Here is a 16294-nt window from a genome sequence, read left to right as displayed (position 1 = left end):
AGAGTACTTTCAATGCTGCCCCAAATCCTGGGTGCTCTGCCTATGCATCCTCTCCACCCTTACCCTGACAACTTCTGATCTTTTTACTGTCTTCATAGTTCTCCCTTTTCCAGAATGCCATGTAGTTAGAGTGATGCAGTATATACTATTTTTAAATTGTCTTTTTTTCACTTAGTAATATACACTAAAGTTTCTGCTATGCCTTTTTAAGAATTGATAACTCACTCTCTTTAGTGATGAAATGACAATGTTATCTGGGCGCACCACAGTCTATATACTCTTGCATCTACTGAAGGGCATCTTGGTTGCTTCCAAAATTTGGAAATCATAAATAAAGTTTTTAAAAATCTCCATGTGCAGGTTTTTGCATGGGCATAAGTTTTTAAGTCCTTTGGGTAAATACTAAGGAGTATGATTGTTGGATCTTTAGGTAAGATTTATATTTTATTCTGTAAGAAACTGCCAAACAGTTTTCCAAAGTGGCTGTACCATTCCACATTCCCAACTCTGATGAATGAGAGTTCTTGCTGCTCCACATTCTCACCAGTATTTGGTGTTCAGACCTGCATTTTGATCCTTTACCACATGTGTATGCAATGATTGAATAAATAGATTTTCATGCACTTTTATGCATGTGTAACTACCAGAGAGGATGAAATCTGTGTAACTACAAGCCAGAAATTATGTGGAAGAAATCCTAACATATTTGGAAGAGTAAAATTGCAAATAAACATTTGTTAGACATTTTCTATGTTTAAATTTATACATTTAAAAATGGCCATTTGAAAATAAACATTTTGGATTTCCCTATGATCCATCCCCATGCATCTAATTGTTCAAACAAAAGAAGGGAAAGAACAATAAAGGATTCTAGCAAGCCCACCAGAGGCAGGTGCTGAGATCTGCTTCCATGAAATGTCTTTCTTGACTTTTATTTTGCCTTTGAGGATAGACATAGGGATTGAGAAATACTTCAAAGAGCTTTTCTGGTCCGCTACATTTTGCCAAGCTGTTGTAGCTTTCTCAAAGTTTTCAAAATTATCAAATAGCAGCATATATCTCCAACTATTACTTTATCAGGAAAAAAGACTGCAACCAGCATCACAGCTTTCAGAATTCTTTATCATGTCACCAAGCAGCTGCAGTCAAACTGCAGTGCACTCGAGCTATCACAAGGCAATGTCGGCACGAGATGTAAGGTTCCTCAGACGCCAACTTTAGCAAGAGCTGTAGTCAGTGTCAAAGGAAATACTATCACATGGTAGCTCTTTCAAGTGGAATGTGACTTTTATCAATCTTTGAAACTAATTGTTTGACTTCAGATTTACATGCCATCTTAAAAAGAGGAGGGGAGAAGGGCGGTTCTTGCTGGTACTGTCTAGAATTTTAATTATTCTCTTTTTCTTATCTTGAACATATTTTATGCTTATTTTTATAAGCATCATCAGTTACCTATTACCTTCTAGATAGGAGACAAAGTACTGGGATTTTCTTGAGTTCCTATGAAATTTAAAGACTCTTCCTGATATTCAACAATACCCTCAGCACTGCCACCAAGATTAACACCTAATTTTCAGTGTCTGAAAAAACAAAAACTTGATCAGCTTCTAATTCCTCAGGATTCAAAAACACATAAAGGATGGTTCATGCCTTGAAGGTGCTTACAGCTGAGTGGGGGGGGGGGGGGGATGCAGAAATATGATAAAGGATGAATGGTTACATTTGTATAGTGTTTTGCAAATTTCTAAGGTTGTACAGATTCATTGTTTAATTCTTATGATAACTTGACAAATAGTTTTTAAAGATAAGAGAATTTCAGGTAACAAGTAATTTGAGTAATTTTTAAAAAAAATTCTTAATCTAGTTCAGCAGAGCTGAACTAGTTTTCCTGAATCCACTGTTCTTTCTGCTACACTATAGCCATATAGTGATAAGAGTTTAAATTTGGAAAAAAAAAAAAAAACATGATTGTAAAGTGAGGAAATTGGTAGAAATTGCAAAAGAAGTGACTGATTGCTAAGGATAAGAGGACTGACATCACCTGAAGAGCTGGCAGGAGCAAAGATGTGAGTCATTTCATGGAGGTGGGCTTCCACTGGCCCTTCCCAGGACTACTGTGTGGATTTTGTTCATAAGCACACGTGCGTGGGATGTCCTCCTGAGCACCAGACCCTCGTTCAGCAACCTCAGAAAGCTTCTTTCCCAGTGCAACAAAATCTGAGAGACCAAGAGGAACAGTCAGGGAGGAGACAAGAGCTCTGCATTTCTTTGCTTTAATTTATTTAGTTCAATAGCTCCTTAGAAATGGACTCCTCCTAAGAAAGGTTTTTCTTTTTTAATGTGAGGGCTAAATTAACCCTTTTGAAATATGATCACTCATAGTCTTTAGAACCATAAAATATTACCATATCTTCTGGAAGACCTCATAATGCCTTAGGGTGATTTCTACATATTTATTTGTTCTTTTTCTTTATTTAAGATTGTTCACACTTCCTTATTTACATGTCATAAAGTAAATATATATATGTATTTTGTATTATTTAGTGAGGAATGTATCAATTATTCATTTGAATCCTCATCCTTATTCTATCTTATAAGAAACCAGCTAATTAATTTTCTTATGCTGGCATTTTATTTTCTTTATTTCTTTATTGAGGAAACACTATTTGGCAGGCATATAATCATAAATGTTTTTCACATGTATTATTTTATGTGCTCTTTATTTTTAAAAAATTCACAGTGCTAAAAAGAAATTTGAAGCTCAGCAAATTAATTTCTCCCCACCATGAAGTCACTCAGTTGGTTAAATGGCAGAGCTGTTATTTGAACACAAATGCTTCAGTTCCCATCCCTCACTTGCTCCACCTTTTACGATGCTCTCCAGCCCGCCTTCAAGGGCCTGAGTGTGGGGCCACTCTGAGTCATCTCCTGGAGACCAGACACTCTAATGTGTGCATTTGTTTCCTTAATATGTAGGGTGTGTGGGGGACCTGTATAAGATTCTTGTTAACTTGATAATCATAAAGTTAAATAAAAGAGCTGTACACAAATCAAAACAAAAACAAAAAAAAATGGCACTAAAATTTTTAGGATCAAAATGTTCTGTCATGCTGGGTAGATACAGAATATAAAATGTCTACAACATGCAGGATAGTTTGTATATGTCTTTGGAACACTAATGATTTGTCATTTCCATGCTGCATGCAGAGTCTGGGTAGTTGTTAGTAAACTTGATAAAATTACTGGGCATATTTTGGCTCCATTTCAACTGGTAGATTCTTGGATTACTCAGTCACATAAAGCCAACATCATGAAGTATGCATGTTGTTGAACTATCGAGTCCCATATCACATTTTCTATTAACACATTCTCATTAGATTCTCTAAATGCTATCAAGGCAATTCATCCTTCCATGCTTTAGCTTAGCTCCTCCTTCAGATCCCACAGGTCCCCTCCACCAGCTCCAGGCTTGCTGCTTCAGCCCTCCCTCTTCCTCTCTCCCCCACCTCCCCTCTCTCCTTCGCTTGATCCCTTTGTCTTCCCTCTCTGTTTCCAGTCTTTTCTCCTTGGTCATTATTGTTGTCCTTTATGGAACTTACTTTTTTAACTTACAGATTTCACTATTTTAACAATTATCCTCTTTGCTTCCATTAAAAACTATATTCAAAATACATGTTTCTGAATTGTTGTGGCAGACTATCAATTTAGGCCCTACTTTTCTATTTAATTTTTCTTAAACCATTCTGTGTGACCCTGTCAAAGCATGTGTGGAGAAAAGTAAATGAAATTTGAAACCAACTAGATGTGGATTCTAATCATAATTCTGACACTTTTAACAAATGTGTTAAGAAAATCGTTTTAAGCTTCTCAGCCTCAATTTCTCAGCAATAAGATGAACTATTAATACTGCCATATAAGGCTACTGGAGAGACTGTGAAGAGGATTTCCAAGTACAGAGCTTTGTTACCTTGGGAAGTTGCTCACCCTTTCTGTGAGTCAATTTCTTCATGTTCCAAATGGTATAATAATTGCTATATCTAGTTCATTGGGCTGTGTGACTATTAAAGTGGTTAATGTATATGGCTTGGAATTATGCCTAACACATTGTGACGTATGTGTTGCTTACTATTATTACTTAATACCTAACATCAGGCCTAGCATTGAAAGGAGATGTCCTATAGGTGGTTCTTTTCAACAAATGGGATACCAAAAATATATTCTTAGAATATTAATGTAGCCCTGGCTGGTGTAGCTCAGTGGATTGAGCGCAGGCTGCAAACCAAAGTGTCGCAGGTTCGATTCCCAGTCAGGGCACATGCCTGGGTTGCAGGCCATGACACCTAGCAACTGAACATTGATGTCTCTCTCTCTCTCTCTCTCTCTCTCTCTCTCTCTCTCCCTCCCTCCCTCCTTCTCTAAAAATAAATAAATAAAATCTTTAAAAAAAAAAGAATATTAATGTGTCCAAAAGAGATAAGTACTCAACATGTAGAAAGCATAACCAGACAAAGATAGAACATATTAGAAAAGTTGACCAATAGGACATGGTGATTGATTTTATCAGGGGGTTGAAGAGCAAGAAAGAATCAAGGATGTCCCCTGGTTTATTTTTGGGTAACTCGATCCGTGGTGATATCTCACACTAAGAGAAGAGAAGCAAGCTTTGCGGTGGTGGGGGGTGGGGGTGGGGGGGGGGTGGGGGGGGGGCAGGGAGGAGATCACAGGATATGATCGTGTATGGCATGAGGGCTACAGAGTCCATTGCATTTAGCAACACAGAAAGTCACATTGAGCAGAAGGTTTATTGAAGTGGTAGGGGAAAAGTGAAAATAGTGGATTAAGGAGGAGATGGTCAATAAAGAAGTAGAAGTAGTAAGTGTAAAAAAGCCCATCAGGAATATTGACTATAAAGAGGAAGAGAGAAATAGAACGTCATCCAGAGGGTTACTTTGAAAAATGCGGGATGTTGTATCAGTTGCTATATTGATTATTCACAACTGTAATATTTACTTGAGCTGCCATAATTTGCCAAGTCCTAGGTGGCAAAGGATAAAAAGTGGCTTAAGAACGGTTTTAATATCTGAGGAAATAGATATATAGAAAAAATAAGAAAAAGAGCATATACATGGAGTTGAAAATAGTATTATGAGCACTCAGTCTCACAGTCATAGGTGTGGCCTAGAATGTTTGGGTAAGATTTCAGAAAGGCAGTAAGAATTAAGCTTGTTTTTGAAGCAAGGCTGGGACTTCTTTGGGGGTGCGTGTAAGTAGGGTGAGCAGAGCTTTAGGCAGAGGCTTGTGCATGGCAGTCACTGATTAGAGGGGCAGAGTGAGGAGTGTTTATGCAGCTCATTTCCTTATCTTTACTGGAAAGGTGGTTTTGTTCTAAAGCATTTTCTGTGTCCTGCACAACAGCCAGCAGCGAGTGCCAAATAAGTATTAACCAAGTGTATACTGGGTAAATGCTGGTTCTATAGGAGGCTGATACATTAGAATTTGCCTGTAGAAAGACTTAAAAGGAAAACTAAGGTCTTAAGTCTCAAAAATATTATTTTGAGCTGCAAATTTGGATCTTTACAGAGAATATGAAACAATAATTTGTTATGAGTAACTACAGAATTCAATTCTATGGAATTTAGGGAAAGTTACTACTGGTTATAACCATCCTATAAAATCCGCTCATCATCCTCCCTCTTTATTTTGCCCTTTACTTCTCTAATATCAAGAAAAAAATTTATTTCAGTAAAAGTTTCAGTAATTTCCCTAGCTCATGAATCTTGCTCCTAATCTTATAATCTTATTGAATACCAGCACTATGCAAACCAGGATAAGAAGAAATTACTGGACAGAATGTTGAAAAATGGGGCTATTTATTTAGAGGAAATGTTGGGAGTGAATTCAAACTTGGAAAAGACAACATGAACAAGGGGAAGGAGAGAGGGAAGAGGGAGCCAGGGTGTACTGTGGGGACCATCACACATCATCGACAAAGGGTTAGAACTAAAATAGTCCTAAACCGTCATGTTTAGTACCTTACAGTGCTGTGACTAGTACTTCTATGCCACACGGATTAGAGTGTTTAGTGTCTTGAAAAAAACCAACAGCTCCCCTTCTCAGCTGCTTCAGAGATGCTGAATGGTTCAGTGAGTTTTTAAAAAATAGACTCATTTATTTCTTTGAATTTTCTAAGTGTGCTTGATGAAAGGCATGTGGGGCTAAGTACATTTTTAACCTGTCCTTTTGAAGAGAGATGTGGGTCAGTCCCTCTGTGCTCACTGAGTGGGGAGAGAGACACCACAGTGAAAGCTGTAGCTTCAGAGTTGTCCAGTAGGTAAGCAGTTTCCTTCCCTGAGTTACCCACAAACCCCTGCTTCCCAAAGGGCTGCAAACAAATTCCCCTGAAGCCATACTTTTTGAAACATTCACTTGTGACTCATCTAAGAGGTTAGAAGAGGAAATTCCATAGAGGTCGAGCTCAGCAAGAGCACAGGCTCTGCTTGTCAGAGATAGAGCCGCCTTGCCGGCTCTCCTGGTGTTGCCCAAGTCCAAGGCTGCTCTACTTAAGGCAGAAAACCTTATGTGTTGATAAAGCTCTCCTCTCAGCTGTTATTTTTAAAGCCCAGGTCTCCTTTGCTTGACACATGTACACCTACTTCTGGGTCTTTTAACAGGAAAGTTGGTACATGAAATAGCAATGGTGTCTGCCATGCTGAACTCACAAGATTTCTCTTAACTTGTTTTCATGTATTTGTTCTTCTCTCCTCTCTCTCTCCTTGTTTCTTTAGTCCCCAAAAGTATCTAGCATTTAATTTGATTATGCAGAGAAAGAAGGTTATCATAGACCTTTTGTGTCTGAGTGTTAAATAAATACTCAGAAGGCCCATAGCACATTGGCAAAGAGTTAGTATTGGATTCGGTGAATGAGAAGAGTCCTATGACACTTTGTGTTACAAAAAGTTGAAGTCTTTAGCATCTGTATCTCCATACTTAACAGGGGCTGGTGACATGTTTGAAGCCTTAGAAATCAGAGAAAGGAAATACATGATGCAGGAAAAACTACCATTATTTGTCAGGAGATCCATTAGGTGACTTTGGCATAAAACAAAGCTCTTAAAATCCTTACTTTATAAAAAGATCATTTAATGATTTCCAATATCCCTTCAAACTCTAAAATATTTTCTCCTGTTGCTATATTTTCTCCTCTAAGCTATATCTCCTGTTGGGCTTAGTCTCCCAAGTTGCTCCTTCATAGGCATTCATATTATTTTCCTGTTGGTGTATTTTTTGGAAGACTTGCATTCTCTTATCAAATGTATTGGGCTGGCCAAAGAGTTCATTTGGTTATTTCTGTAAGATGGCTCTAGTAGTGCCTCAGTGGTCTTTAAGTTCATGTGAAAAATTTTGTTAAATTGTATTGTAACAGCTGTCATATCAGCATGCATTAAAAAAACTTATCAAAATTGGTAAATTTTTATGTAGTCATTTTAATATTGAAGACAGAAGAAAATTAGCAACATTTTCAGTGCAGTATGCTTTATTATTTCAAGATAGGTAAAAAAAACAACTGAAACACAAAAATGATCTGTGCAGTGTATAGAGAAGGTGCTGTGACTGATCAAACATGTCAAAAGTAGTTTGCAAAGTTTTGCACTGCAGATTTCTCTCTGGACAATGCTCCACGGCTGGGTAGACCAGTTGAAGTTGATAGCAATCAAATTGAGACATTAATTGAGATCAACATCATACCACATGGGAGATAGCCAACATACTCAAAATACCCAAATCAATAAAGTTATTGGTGATAATGGAAAATGTGTCTTTTATTTTATATAAAAATCATATGGACATTTTGGCCAACTAAATAAATGTCCAGTGCATTTCAGGGCCTACACACAGACTGGGGTTTGCATAGAAACCTCAGTGCTTTATTATTTTTAAAAATCAGTGTGACTTTTGAACAGTAACTGTTGGGAGCTTCTTTGATGCTTTTAGTTTTATGACTTTATTTAGTCATCAGACTCATTAATTATTACTTTTCCACATTTGGGTGGCACATATTTTCATCATTTTCTTCATTCTTCAAACTTTTGACTATGTGCTTTGTGGGAGGAAATTTCTCTAAGGAATTTTCACTGTCGGCCTGATATCCACCCAGATACAGGTTTTACAAACAGTGGTCTGAAGGAAAATCCTGTGCTCATCCATGGTCCCAATGCAGTAGGAAATATTCGGCCCTGTAAAGAAAATACGGTCATTATAATGTTTTCCAATCTTTCCTCTCTTTCTCAATTTTAAATTAATATAAAACAAGTGATATACAATGACTACATAGCTGTCATGCCTATGATATTCTCAATTGTCACTTCAGCATTCAAAAATGTTCCATTCTGCAGTTCACATACCTAAGAAAGATCAACAATAACTGTAGCCACACATAGAAATTACCATTATACTTGCTTGTTGATTCGAGGGCATTAACTACTGGAATCCTCATAATCAATAATGTGTGTGAGTGTGAGTGTGTGATTTAGTCAGTCATTATCACTCTTCAGCCTGAATTTCATGGTGTTGAGCAAATAGTAAGTGAAAAGTGAGGAATTTTTTTCACATTACCCTCAATAAATGAGCTTAACCACAATACAAATCTTATAATCCACCTCTTCAATTGCACTGCAGTGGGACAAATCCAGTAGCTTTAGAGGTAAGCCTTCATATGTACTTCTACTGACAGACTGAAATTTGTTTTAGGAAAAGTCAAGGATCTGCAATCCTTTGCATTTATTGGAGTTTTCTGTTACCCTAACTTCCAAGAGTTCACTGGAATTAGGTTTTCAGTGTTTAGAAGTTCATGATGAGGGGCTTTGCTAAATTCCTTCTCTCTTACCTAGATTATGTTCCAAATCTGTATATTGCTATTCTAGACTAAGTTTGGGGGCTATTGTACTATCAACATGGCTGTTCCTTATCAACATGCCTTGCATTCCTTTCCTGAAGCACCAAGGTAGGCATCTCAAGTCAGTCTGTATAAAGCCAAACTAAGATTGCTTTCTGAAAGCACGTGAAATTAAAATTATAGATCTTTTTGTGTGTGTGAAGAACTACTTTCAAAAAAGTTAATATGGAAACCCAGGTTTGGGTGTCAATGGATTTGGCAAATTGGGGTGCCCTGATGAAATAATACTAAAAAAAACAGAGTTTCACAGGTTTCACTTTTCTTACAAAAGAAGCAGAACAAAAAAGATGCTCTGGTTGTGCTAGTAGTCCCTGGATAGCTGATGTTGAGCCCCAAGGTACAAAGGAGAGGTCAGGTAATAAGGATTGAAGTGTTATTTGGCTCTGAAGCAAAATATGTGATTTTCGATGTTACTATACAGTTGTTACCAGGTTTCTGTGTGCAGTCCAAATTGTGAGGGGCTCTCAAGTGGTTGCTGAGGGCCTAATCAGTATATAGCATGCAGAAGACAGAGATATCAATAAGGTCTGTGAACCCAAATGTGCCATCCCCATTGGCTGGGGCTCAGATCCAGTACTCCAGTGGTTACTCATTGTGAAGATAATGAGTTTTTAATCATTTTTGTTACTACAGTGATGTAAAAAGCAGAGATAGAAAGATACAAAAAAGAGAGAGACTATGACAATATGTCTGTGTGTACAAGGAGCTCATCTAGGTGACTTAAAACTATTTTTTAGAGAAAGGGTACAAATCTCCAAAGCAAGTAACTGAGAGTTCCACTGCATTTCAGGGGTCCAGCTATCACCTTACATTTTACTTGAAACAAACTGGAAGCAGTGCAGAGTAAGGGGATCACACACACAGAGGTAAAGAGGCCACAAGGAGCTTGGCAGGGCAAGTGCTCCGAAGGGGTTTCCAAGGGCGGCTCAAGAGGAGAGAACACTGTGGTTACCTACACCGAAGATCAAGAAGGTGGGACGCCCAAGAGAGGCCTGAAGTGGGAATAGAGTTCCGGGCCACCTCGTAGCAATAGGGACAAAACTGTGGCAGCAGGCAGATCCAGGACTCCTCAGGATTAGGTCTAAATGACTGATTGTCAGGCAGATGTATTTGTAAACTAATGACTTTCACAGTGTGATGAGATTGAAAATGAAGCCTAATTGCTTCCACTGATTTAACCCTTGGAATGCTTCCAGGCATGCCGATAGCCATGTGTCTTTAATCGTGTAAGTTAATCACCTCCAGGCATATATCAGAAAGCAGGGGCTTATAGGAAGTCTGGGAGGTCCTACTGTTGTGTTATTTGGTTACACTTCTAGGGCTGTCATCTATTCAAATAAGGACACTGAGAAGTTGGCCATGGTGCCCTTAAAGTAGCATTCATTAGTAGCAAGTGGCACAGACAACTTGCTACTATGGCTCTATTAATTTGTAACAAGTAAGTCAATATTTATGCTGTTTTTCTTAAGCGACCTAAAAAAACTCTTATGGTAACAGTGAGAGGAGCAAGTCACCTTGATCTTCCTAAGGCCACTGTGAACTATAGTCCAGCTCTGGAAGAAAGTCAGAGTTGGAAAATGGCCTAATAATCAGGCCAGTCTGATTAATAGTAACAATTAGCATTGGATGACAGTGCATAACCAACTGATTATGAATCATTTGAGCACTTTAGGTAAATTCTCAATACAGGCAATTAAAACAAAAGGACTCATGATGCTTACATAATGACTTCATTAAATTAATTCAGTTCTGATGTTAGAGAAAATTTTATTTTGTTGCAAGGAACCAGCAGAATTTAGCTTCCATTCACCTTTGTTTCAAAGAGAACTGGAGAAAACACTTAACATATATGAACACACACGCACACACAAACTCAAATACCACGTTGAAAGTGGCCTGTTTTTTTCTGAAAGCAAACTGTGTTGCTGTGGAAGAAAGAACTGAAGGTCAGAGCATGGGCTGTATCCGCATCCTTATCTGAAATAAATGTTGCCCTCAGTTGTGTCTTGTATTCTGCTAAGTGTGCGCATTGTTAAGGTTAAGAGAACTTTATTGTGGAGTGATCTGAAAGGGACAGATACTCCAAAGAGATAAATACTCAATTCTGCTATATAAACAATTGGCTTGAATCATTTGCTTCATGATAAAAGACAAAGCTGGAGCCAATTCCAAATACCACAGTATCCATGGAGCCAGCGGAACAAAGATTCCTTCAGGTGACATGCAGTCATTCAGCCGAAACAGTAATAGTTTCGAAGAATGAGACAAAAGGAATGGAGGAGACTCTGGGTGTAAGAGTGAGCTTGATACTTTACAAAGTGCATTTGCCTTTAAGTCACACAAACACTCTGTAACGTAAGTCCATGTGTTTTAATAATGACCAATGCCTGTTTAGCAGTTTGCCATTTACAAAATGCCATGAATTATCTTCCAATTTCCTTCATTCCTCTCATAATTTTTAAAGATGAAAAAGGACGACTGGAAACGTTAAAGTATTAATAACATGTCCAAAATCACAGCACTAGTAACAGCAAAGAACAGGTATTCTAACTCTAGGTTTTAGCCCTACACACTACCCCCTGTCTCTCCAATCTCTGAAGGCCCTTTCTTCTACTTCATTAGTGACGTTTTTTCAGAATTAAGTCTTACATTCATTGTACTCTTTTCTGGGTCTCTTGCAGTGAAAACCACTTTAAATTCCAGCTTACGTACGAAAATGTTCCTTCCCTTTAGCTTGTACTTCACTCCCTCTCAGACTGTGGCCTCTCAGAAGGTGCACATTGCAGTATCCCGCACAGAGCTGGGCCTTCATGGCAGGAAGAGCAAACCTATGCAAATCCCATGCCGGACAACACCGCTCTAGTGGTCATTTCCCCGATATTGCGGGGTGACCGAAGGCAGCCGTGAAGCCCTTCGAGCGCCATCACTGCAAGTTTGACTTGGCACGTTTAGCTAAGCGGCATGCTTCTGGGCTCAGACCTCACTTGGCATAACAAAATTCCAAATTAGCAAATGGCATGGACTCTCCACATCCCATGCCCCTAGATTAAACCGAAATATTAACTTCAAGAAATGATAAAATTGCTGTAACTTAAGGGCTTGTCGATCTTTATTTCACTTTCTGTAATGGTTTTCACCATTTCTCACAGCTATTTGGAGAGCATTTGTCAGTGGCATTCACCCTCAACAATGTTTCCAGAGCATTTACAAGGTGTGTGTGAAGGCTGGTGTGTGCGTGTGTGTGCACAGGTGTGTGCACACCTTGTATGTACATATTTGTATATTATAGTATCTGCTTCCCAGTTTTCTTCTTTCTTGGATGTAACTTATCTCTTCTCACCTCCTGTCCCTTACTTCTGGATTCTTTGCTCCAAGATGGTAGGTAGGACTTGGGCCAAGGAGCTAGCTCAACCAATTACTGACAAATTCAAAGCAAAAAGGTCTGACTCACAGGGCTATTTCTACCAAATGGTACATGTGTGAAGATCCTCTGTAAACTGTCATTTACAGGGTCCAGAAGTAACACCTGCTTGAGTGTGGTAGGTAGGGTCATAACATACATGTAATAATTTACAGTTTTAATATGAACTTTTCCCTAAAATGTCATATGAGTGCTTGAGTGCAGTATTGTTATGTTACAGAATTGCATGCTTATGATTTTGTAGTAAAAGATTTTGTAATAAAAAGGAGGCATCATTTGTGCCAGACCCTGTATAACAAAAGACTGCCTCTCCCCAGAACTTTATACAAAAGCAAACAGATAAAATGAACATCCCAGGTGCTCTTCTGGGGGAGGAAAAGTCTTGGAATGCCCATCACCTTTCTTTTCTTTCCCCCTCCTGATCCTGATGATAGTCTTCTTGGCACTGACACTCTTCATATGTCCAGCTCCTTTCTGGGTCAGTTTGCATGTTCTCTGTTCACAGTGACTGTGCTTCATTCACCTACCAATGCCACTATCAACTGTGCTCTGGAAGGAGGGATGGAGGCTGAGTCTTCACTTACTGTATCTTGGTGGTACAGAAGTATATTAGACTTATTTCCACATAGCTTATTGACTTTGTCCTCATTATCTTAGAGTTGTACTTTGAACATAGGCATTTTGGGCACTAGGTGATAGACCTCTCTTCATCCAAACCAAATTTCTAGAACTCCTGTCTCAATATCTAGTTGGAGAGTCCTGGTTCCTCAGGGCCTGCCTGGATGATGTGCGAGTCAGCTGCTCCTAAAAAGGGTAGACTATGGAGAGTGAAAATTGAATGCTGCCTTCTCCTCTTACCAGCTGTGATAGTGGCTGTCTGATGTAACCGCCCTGAGCCTCAAATGTCTACCCATAGACAAGACATGCTAACACCAAACACATCGTGAGTTCGTGAAGAGTGGAAAAGTACTCAAAGTGCCGGGGCCTGCCCGTAGGAGGTGATCATGTAGTGTCTACTTCCTTTTGTCTTCATGGCCACCCTCTCTCTGTTACTGCCCTACTGCTCCTGCAATTTTCATTATTCTCACTCTTCTCAAAACTTGAAGACTATGACATAGCTCAGTAGTACACTCTTGAACTCATCACTGATAATAATTGTACCACTCCTATTGTCATAGCTGGTTTCATCTTCAAGCTTTTCCCTTTCCCAAGTGCTGTCAACCCCAATGCTGATAACCCAATGCTGCCACTTCACCCCTACCTGACCTCCTCCTTTTATCTTACTCCAGATAGCAAGTATGGTTTAGCACTTAAAAAAAAAAAAGATGAATCTTAGAGGTAGTTCTAAAAATTAGTTTTCTTTGTTACTGAGTGGTCACAAAAGGAGTAGACAAATCCAAAAGACGACCGTGCAATGATAGGAAACTTTGCTTTGCCCCAGCACTTCCCCAAGTGCTCTCCTTCTGCAGAGGCATTCCTTTTCAACATTGGACACATGTGCTTGTACAAACTCACATTGTCCTGTGTTCCTGAATGGACAGTGCATTCTTCGTTTTATTTAACCAGCTGTTGCTGGTTAAGGAATTAAGAGTTCACTTTGAATATTATTTCAGTTTGATAAAATTAACAGTTATTTATCCGGTGAATCCAACCTTGCCATTCACAGCATTGATTTTATTCAAATTCCTCAGCCTCCCAAGTCAGCCATTGTCCTTTCCATAAAAACCCACAGGGTTTTTGGTAAGACAACCCTTTCTTCCCACCCCCTCTTTTTTATTGATGTTCGAATACAGTTGTCTCCATGTTGCCGCTGTCACTTTCCCCTGCCCTACCCGCGCCCACCTCTCACCCTCAACCCCACTCCCCCTTGACTCCATCCATGGGTCTTTCATTCATGTTCATTTATATCCTTTCCCCTTCTTTCCCACGTTATTTCCCTTTGCCCTCCCCTCTGGTTATTGTCAGCTTGTTGTCGATTTCAATGCCTCTGGCTATATTTTAATTGGATATGTTATTGCCTTGGCCTTAAGAACTCTAAAGTAGAGACCTTGGAGGCCATCCTTGCTTTTTGGTCCTTTTTTTTATTCTCTAAATCTAAGCTGCCCCAAGATGTAGATGCTTTCTTTCAGATGTTTTTGATAGATTCACCGTATCTTTTTGTTTGTTTGTTTTTTCACCCTACCTTCTTACTTTAGTGTTTTGGTACCTGGAGCCTAAAATTGTTACACTTGTCCCTCTACTTTCAGAACACTGCACCTTGTGCATAGAAACCTGCTAACTCCTTTCTCCCTGTTTTCAAATTCCCTTGTAATCTAACACCCCCTCCACTCAATTTCCCCCCATTATTCTCCAGCCTGTCCTCTTTAATTTAGCAAATTCATTGTTCTTATAATCCCTATTACAAACTATACATATTCCTCTCTCTTGGCCTTTACCAACATCCCCCAAACTGTTCTTCTTTCCTCCTTTGTCTATGCCTCTTTTCCCACTCAGTACAAAGTGTGCCCACAAGCTCTTTGCCTGTCTCAGTCACCACTGCATCCCAGAGTACAGAAAATTTTCTAGCACATGATCAGCTCCCAGCTGGTATTTGTACGCTTACTGACTATCCTTCAAGGCCCACTCTAAAGCTAATTATTTTTAAAATCTGCACTGGTGCACTGTTTTTTTTTCTTTAATTCTTGTATTACCCAAGTTCATCTTCATTTTCATCAGCGGATAAGTTCCTAGAAAATGGAGTCTATGACTTGCATCATTTGCATCTCTCAGAATGTCCTGATAATGTGAGAAAGTAAATGTGTTTTAGGGACAGGTCTATAACAACACAAGGATAATTCATAAAATCAATTAATCTAATGAATCATTTACTATTTGTTGGGCATTGTTCTAAGATCTGAGGGCGTGGCCTGCATGAACTGGGTCCTCTATCTTCACTGCTCCTGGCTGCTTATCTAACCTCTGTTGATGCACTGAAATTCTCTGAGCTTTGGATAGTCATCCAAACTGAGAGGGTTTGACTAAGTTAGTTCTAACGTCTCTTCCAACTCCAGGATTATCTGAATTTTAAATATTTATTTATAAATTGAGAGTGATGTTCTATCAGTACTTGATGATTAACTAATACTATAACTTTTACCCTTTCAAATTCATAATTGTGTATTTTCAGTTTTTTAAATTAATTTATTTGTTCAACAATGTGTGTAGGATACTCTTATGTAATAAGCAGCGTGCTAAAAATGTTAGCGGTGCAGCAATGAACATAATTCCTACACCCTGAGACACACTGCCTCTCATACCATAATGTACTGGGTGGCCCAGTGACAAATGCACTTAAGTTTCTCTAACAGAAGAATAAAATATTGCTAAACACTTCACTCCAACTTTAGCAAGCTGATAATCATTCTTAGTAATGTAACATACTTTTTACTTTGGAAAAATTCAAATGAACAAATTGATAAACAAAATATTTCCTACAAGTGTAACTTATTGGGGGCTAATCTAGAGCCACAGATTTAGGCTATTGCTTCAATGACTGCTATTTTGGAAAAGATGAAGGTTAAGTAGGTGTTCAGTGAGCTTTCCCTATGTTTAATTAGAGCACCTCCATTTGCAAATCTTATCGAAGGAGATGATGCTGCTAATTTTTTTTTATTTTTCAATTACAGCTGACATTTAATATTACATTAATTTCAGCTATACAGCACAGTGGTTAGATCTTCTGTAACTTACCAAATGACCCTGTAATAATCCTAGTACCCACCTGACACCACACAGTTACTACAAAGCGGTTGATTGTATCCCCTGTGCTGAACTTCAGAAAGGCATTCAGTGGAAGCGGTCAAAGGCAATCTCATCTCACGATATGCTTGTGCAATATCCAACAAGTCAGGTCACTGGTATGTGGGACAAATGACCTCTCT

At 38.8% G+C, this 16294-nt stretch overlaps 1 protein-coding gene across 1 annotated transcript in view; it reads left to right on the top strand.

Annotated features, from left to right (window-relative positions):
- The window catches only part of TNNI3K (TNNI3 interacting kinase), a 288749-nt gene that overhangs the window by 167020 nt on the left and 105435 nt on the right, over positions 1 to 16294 (top strand). The gene's annotated exons all lie outside the window — the stretch shown is intronic.

The sequence above is a fragment of the Phyllostomus hastatus genome, unplaced genomic scaffold (genome assembly GCF_019186645.2).
Source record: "Phyllostomus hastatus isolate PE091 unplaced genomic scaffold, TTU_PhHast_1.1 phas_contig_209, whole genome shotgun sequence".
In the NCBI taxonomy this organism is placed as follows: Eukaryota; Metazoa; Chordata; class Mammalia; order Chiroptera; family Phyllostomidae; genus Phyllostomus; species Phyllostomus hastatus.
The sequence above is the reverse complement of the archived record's forward strand: the minus strand, read 5'-3'. Positions and strand labels throughout refer to the sequence as shown.